General features: G+C 36.3%; 1 long non-coding RNA gene across 1 annotated transcript; it reads right to left on the bottom strand.

Annotated features, from left to right (window-relative positions):
• Positions 1-1,031: 1,031 nt before the first annotated feature.
• Positions 1,032-6,878, bottom strand: LOC127071157 (uncharacterized). Its single transcript, XR_007784915.1, has 4 exons — positions 6,254-6,878; positions 5,849-6,051; positions 5,502-5,678; positions 1,032-1,257 (listed from the first exon to the last, which is right to left on the bottom strand). It is a non-coding gene; the product is annotated as an uncharacterized LOC127071157 (long non-coding RNA).
• Positions 6,879-7,418: the final 540 nt, after the last annotated feature.

The raw sequence follows: 7,418 nt of genomic DNA, 5'->3' as shown, positions 1-7,418 counted from the left end.
TTATCCTATTACAAATCCTGATTCGTCGGCAGAAGTTTCGCACAACCAATAGCTTGTATTTACAAAGAAGGGCGTGTATCTTACGAGCGAATAGCATTATACGGCGTGCCACCTCTTCACTCATCATGTTATCCTATTAAAAATCCTGATTCGTCGGCAGCAGTTTCCCAGAACCAATAGCTTGTATTTACAAATAAGGGCGTGTATCTTACAAGCGAATAGCATGACCGGCGTGCCATCTCCTCGCACATCATGTTATCCTATTAAAAATCCTGATTCGTCGGCAGCAGTTTCGCAGAACCAATAGCTTGTATTTCAAAACAAGGGCGTGTATACTACAAGCGAATAGCATTATACGGCGTGCCATCTCTTCACTCATCATGTTATCCTATTAAAAATCCTGATTCGTCGGCAGAAGTTTCGCACAACCAATAGCTTGTATTTACAAAGAAGGGCGTGTATCCTACAAGCGAATAGCATGATACGGCGTGCCACCTCTTCACTCATCATGTTATCCTATTAAAAATCCTGATTTGTCGGCAGCAGTTTCCCAGAACCAATAGCTTGTATTTACAAATAAGGGCGTGTATCTTACAAGCGAATAGCATGATACGGCGTGCCATCTCCTCGCACATCATGTTATCCTATTACAAATCCTGATTCGTCGGCAGAAATTTCGCACAACCAATAGCTTGTATTTACAAATAAGGGCGTGTATCTTACAAGCGAATGGGACTGTTCTGCGTGCGATCTCTTCTCATGTGATCATGATACTGATCCTTAATTGTTAGTTTTCTGTAATTCCTTAATTGTTAATTTTCGTTTTCTTCAGAATGTGATGTTTTTATATGATTTGGGGAAAATATTGGTAATAAATGAATAATACTATTTTTGTTATTCAATTTATATTTATTAATTCTATTTTCTGGTATTTACATTAAAGTATGCTTTGCTTGTTAGTAAAATATTATATGTGTTATAAGAATGTCTTAATAATATATGGATGTCCATTACTTGTTCGCTAAATTAGGAGAAGTTTTTAAAATATTTTTTCTCTTGTTAGATGGTGTGTTGTTCGGCGACAGTTCCCTGGATGTGTTGGAAGTTCTTTCAGGTCGGTGATTATCCTTTTGGTTGTTTTACGATTTATTGGATAGCCATATTCGGCCTGTTCCTCTGCGATGTATTTACTTGTACTGTAATTGGTGATTCGGACGTGGTAAATGTAGAACTGGATGCAGAATATTCTGGAGCCATCTGTTGTAGGACAGAAATGAAAAATATATTAGAAATACTCGTTGAATAGCTTTATGATTACCGATTACATGCGATGGTTGTTTTTTTTTTTTTTTTTGTTGATTATCTAAGTTTAAAGAATATGATATATTGTAGAAGAATATAAAGTATAAAGTAGAAGTTTACTTTGAAATAAATCTACATCATCTAATTATAGGTTTAATAATTAATAATGAAAAATATCTAAGAGAGAAAAGGTAAAAGGGACTGGAAAATAGCTTGTGAGATACAGCTTGTTTAGAAATATAAGCTATTGGTTGTGCGAAACTTCTGCCAACGAATCAGTATTTGTAATAGGATCAGTATTTGTTATAGGATCACATAATACAAGAAAAGATGGCACGTCACATTATGTCTTCTCTTTACGGATTATTTTCTAGTAGTAAAAATTTGGCCTCCTGGAGAAAATAATAATTTTTCCATCGCTTTGGATTTGATATTTGTATATCACTAAGTATTCAAATATTATGGTTTCATTGGTAGTTAATAATAGTTAATGGTATAAATAGTCGAGGACGATTTTTTAAGACTTCTTTAGGTATAAATAAAAAATTCGTTCAATTACGTGTGAAACGAAACTATATTTAATAACTTATAGGTTATAATTTTTATATAAAAGAAAAGAAACAAAAGGTATAACTTATAAACTCAGTATAGTTTTTTAAACAATATATTTGCTCTATGTTGTAATATTGGATGATTATGAAAAACGTGGGTAGTAGTTTTTACGGGAAAAAATTTGATATGACACGTCTGAGCTGGGTAGATAGGAAGAAAATAAGGAAGGAAAGAGAATAGGAAAGAAGAACCTACGCGACGTTCTAAAATTCAAAATTCGGAGATAGGAGAACTCTCGATCGTCTGCACGCGGCAGGCACGTAGAAGCTAAACGTAAAATATTGCCAGAGGTTCACGCCCATGCGTCGAGAAGAAAGGTAGGATGGTGAAAGGCGGTCGGAGGGTGGCCGAAAGGGTGGCCGAAAGGGTGGCCGCAGTTAAATACCTAAATACCATCGAACCTCGACAGGCCGATACGCGTTCGCGCACGGCTTGTTAAACGATTAATCGCGCTGATTGGATTCCAATTAGTCTGCTAACGACATCCCAGCGAAAGCTGATATTCGCGTGATACTTTTTGACATTTTCGTTGTCTTCTTTTTTAAATCTTATTTTTATTTAATTTTTATGTATAAATATATTAGCTTCGTTATTATCATGCTACAATAACTGTAATTAATTACGGTTATATATATATATATATATAGCGAGTAAATTTTGTTTGAAAAGTTGATTTATTCTAGTGTGATCTGTAGGATTCATTTTGATGAGATGCGTTTGACGTTAACACGTAATTTCTGGTTAATGCTTGGCCCATTATCAATGTCATTTTTCTTTTCGAAAAGCTTCTGTCGTTGGCAGACATTAGGGCGTGATACGATCGAGCGAGAAGATTTTCAATCGCAGGAAATCAGGACGAGAAAGTTCGAAGGTTCGAAGGGCAAGTTCTCTTTTATTTCTCTTTATTCTGACCCTCGGTTGCTTCAAGTTTCAATACCAATACGTACACATATGCCAAAAAAGAAATGTATGTTTTAAATCGAACTTCTCAACATTTTTCTATTTTTTAATTTGTTATCTAAAATTGAACTTTTGTTCCATCGACTTTTAATGTTTAAAAGTTTAAGTAATTTTCATGTTTAAATCATAATATGCTCGCCGATTTATTAAACAAGAATATTTTATTACTTGATTAATTTCATGTCTTCGTAAGTCCGATTGCTTTCGTTTTTCCCGACAAGTAGTACGTAAAAGCAACGAGAAACACAAAGAAAAAGAGATCGCCACGTATTAATTAATTCCGCTAGGTGGGCAAATGAATTTGTTGCGTTCTATATACGATTGCTCGGTAGGCAACGATCATAATGAAAGTCGCTTAAAACAGCCGACGACAAAATGGAAGATCATAAATCTTCCAATGTCAGGCAAAATTAACGTTTTAACGTCAACATCTTCGACGTTATAATTTATATCGTTGTGAATTGTGCCTCCCGATAACTTTATAAAATTCTACAAAATTGAACGACGAATATAGCTTACTTATTTAAATTTTTCCCAAATACATGCACATCCAAATTACACTTGATCTCGAATTGGAACGAATTTTTTTCGTAATTAATATTCAAACTTTACGTTTTCATTCGCTTTGATATATGTTTGTTTTACAAAAAAAAGGGTACAAAAAAGACATAGAAAAAAAAAGATAAAAAAGGATGAAAAAAAAGGAAAAATAATCTTTTTTTTTTTTAATGTTCGCAGAAACGTGCTACAACGCTCGTTCTTTTTTTGTTTCTGTTTCTAAAAGAAAAAAAAAATATAGAAAAAAACAGCGGTTGTTTCTCCCTGTCATCCGAGCGTTTAACCGATGCGACTCGTCGTTGGCATCGAGAATCGATCGAGCGTTGTAAGTGACACGGCACGGCGTTCGCGCGAAAAAACGTGGCGTAGTTTTTGACGGGGAATGAACGGCAAAGATTATGCGCTGGCATTCGTACGAACTATACGTATACCTAGACGATATCTCTCGATCGGAGAGGGATGTTCGTCCCTGGAATAAAAAATGGTGCGACGATTTTCGGTGAGATTCGACTGTTCAACTTAAAAAATAGCACGCTAGGTTGGACCGATAAAGCACGGGACATTCATCTCGAAACACAGGTACGCTCAGAGTATGTACTTTTATATATCGAATTGAGATATGTACAACGTTATCTCTTTTGAAATTCGCCGATTTTTTCTTTTATCTATTTTTTTGTTTTTTCTATGAATGAATTGAGCGATCGATTTTTATTACTTTTGGTATTATCTCCTTCGATCTATAAACGAGACTCTTCCGTTTAATGATTTAGTCTTTGAGATTAATGACAAAAACAGATAAAAAAAGAAAAGAGACCAAGAGGAAAAGGAAACAAAAAGGGAAAAAAAATATAGCATTGGCAAAATACGCATGAAAAATCGATCGAGAGATTTTCTTTTATTGTTTATTTCCTCCGAACGTTCAACGTAAATACAAAATACCTATATGAAAGAGTTTTGTAATCTCTAGAGCCAGTCTTTATCATATACCATCGATCGAGCTTTATATCGTTTAAGCTCGATACGAAGGGACGATTTTTTTTTTAACTGACCCCGTGACACGTAGAGCTTCGCAGTTATTTTAGTTTATTTCATTTTTAATTTATATCGTTTAATACATCTTTTTTCTCTCTTTTCCTTTTTTCTTGTTTCTTTTATTCAATCTTCGACATGAAAAAAAAAGGTAGCAATGGAGTAGATATAACTCTGAAAATACTATAATATTCTAAGATATAGATAGTTCAAATTTGTGAACGTCACGTGACGACTCTATTCATTCTAAGCTAGAGCGAAAGCGGTGAGGAGAGAGAACGAGAGAGTGAGGTTGAATTCGAAATTTCGCGGAAGCCTTTCAGCAGTAGCACAGATTCAGCAGCCACCTGCTAAGCCGGACTAAGCTTCTGCAAAGTGTCGTCGACTTAGGGTTGCGATCGGGCAGCTGGTTGGTATGTTGCTCTCTCGTACACACGGCAAGTAATTCTGGTTAGTCTGACGGTGAATTAATAAAGAGTCCAGATTCCCATGGGACCTTTGGGAATCGTTGCTACTCCACACAGTTTTCATTCTCCCCCTTTCTTCTCTCTCTCTTCCTCTCTCTCTCTTCCTCTCTTTCTATTTTCAGTGAGTCTTCTTTCATAGCCTATCCAAAGCAATCCCCTCTTTCTCCAAATCTGCTAACGTGTTCACGGTAGCGAGAGAACGCTAGACTACTGCCCACCAAACACATACGCTACACACATATACTGAAATAGAGAGAGAGAGAGAGAGAGAGGAAAAGGGAGAGAGAGGGAGAGAAAGAGAAAATGGGGACAACGAGGGTGGAATTCTAGCAGGGCCAGCGCATTGCCGACGTATTTGCATTCAATTTCTTTCGAAGGGTCCTCCAGCCAGCACCCCTTGTCGATCGTGAAATAGGGTCTAGAGGATAAAACGAACGTACTTGGGCAAACATTAACGGGGGACAAGGTCGAAGAGTTTTCGCAATAGCTTCCTTTCTCTCTCTCTCTCTCTCTCTCCCTCTCTCTCTCTCTCTCTCTCTCTTTCTATCTCTATCTTTATCTACTCATCGATACCTTCAGGAAGACGTTCGAGAGGCAGCAAGAAAAGCAGCCGAGTATACTGCACGTGGACGTCTGTACACATCCAAGTTTTCCTTCAATGCGCGAGTATTTCAGATGCTCCTTTTTGAGATAAGTATCCTCTTTCTGTTCCGTTCTGAATGATTACGTCCGAATTTATAGAAGGTCTTTCTAAAACATCCAATAATTTGTATATATATATATATTAGTAATAGATAGTAAATCGAAGATTAATTCAACGAAATTATTCGTTCATTATTTATCTTAATTACATGAAGATTTAAAAGGCAGGTTTTAAATCTATTCAGACAAAAAGAGATGAAAATCCAAGAAGAACGTACCAAATTTTTATATTTCATTGATTCGGTATATACCAAAGATCTATCTATCATCTTTCGTTTTAGATCGCACGAGCTAAAGCCAGGCTCGGAATGATGACGTCCATCTGTAAGACAATTCGTCCGTGTGGAAAGACAGGAAATGAAAGGTGCTTCGTGTTGGCTCCCTGTTATAAAGTCGATTTTCTCTTTTGCCATCGCATTTTCTAGGTGTATTTTAGAAAGAAATTCGTGAGAAATTCAGTTTAACGATAAGAAGGGGAAAAAGATAGAGAAGAGGAAATATAGTAAGATAGTAAGGGTATCTATAGACGTTCATGTATATATATATATATTTCCTCTCTTTCTCTCTGTATGTGTGTGTATATATATATATATATATATATATACATGTCGTATAATACTTACGAAGAATATTTTGTGGAGAAAAGCAGAAGTGGAGGAAACAGAGTCGAAAGTTTCGCGAGAAATTCCTGGTTGGCAGGGCAAATTATGTGGTTTCGAGGACGCGCTCCTTCCTCCTCCTCTTCTTTCTTTCCTCCTTTCTCCTTCCTCCTTCCTCCTTTCTCCTTTCTCCTTTCTTCCTTCCTTCCTTCCTTCCTTCCTTCCTTCTTTCCTTCCTTCCGTGTCTTTTTTCTTTTTTTTTACCTCTATATTTTTTTCTTTCCATTTTTTTGTTTTACTTTTTTCTTCTTTGTATCCACACTCTTTTCGCAGCATCGTCCGTTTTCGTGTTACGGTACGATGGCTTTCTAGGTAAGGAAAGGATAACGAAGTCCTCCGAACGCATCCACTGGGACAGGAAAGCCACTGTAACGTCCGGTTTGAGAGTGTCCTTCGAAGACAAACGTCCTAGACGTCTACGGGGATATCAACTTTTAACTAGAGACATCACTAATGCCATAATACCAAGAAAAAATAATATTTTTTTTTCTTTTATATTCCTTTCAAAGTTTAACTATTCATTAATCTTTTTTCTTTTTTCTTTCCTGAACATTTTTACAAACAAAAATCGTGGAACTGGAAAGAGTTTTTTCTGTCATTTTTTTTTCTTTTTCTTTTTTTTTTTTTAAAGAATCATAGTCGTATTTTCTGTAGAGGGTTTCATACCAAACATGATCTCTTTGCCAGCACACGACGAGTTTCGAAATAAATCGACGCTTTAAGATGTTATTTCCTTATCAGAGATATTCCAACATAAGCTACAAAATACGAACTTTGATCTTCGTAGTTCTCTGTCTCTTCCTCTCTTTCTTTTTATTTTCTCTTTGCCATCGAAAAGTCCTAGGTACATACCTACGTGCAGGAAGAACCGATACTCACGAGAGAAATTCTCCTCGGCACTTTTCAATTTCCGACGTTATTTCGTTAAGAACTCGTCTCGAGCTTCCATCTTCCACATTGTTCTCACGATGGTCTCTCTCTCTCTCTCTCTCTCTTTCTCTCTATATATATATCTATCTCCATCTCTCTCTCTCCTGCTCTTGGAAAGAAGTAAATGCACGTACATGTCTGCTGAATTTTCCTTCCTCTTCCCTTTTTCCCTTTCTTTTCACTTTTTTTTTTGCTTTCC

This window comes from Vespula vulgaris, chromosome 20 (genome assembly GCF_905475345.1).
Source record: "Vespula vulgaris chromosome 20, iyVesVulg1.1, whole genome shotgun sequence".
Taxonomy (NCBI): domain Eukaryota; kingdom Metazoa; phylum Arthropoda; class Insecta; order Hymenoptera; family Vespidae; genus Vespula; species Vespula vulgaris.
This window is presented reverse-complemented; position numbering and strand designations above follow the sequence as displayed.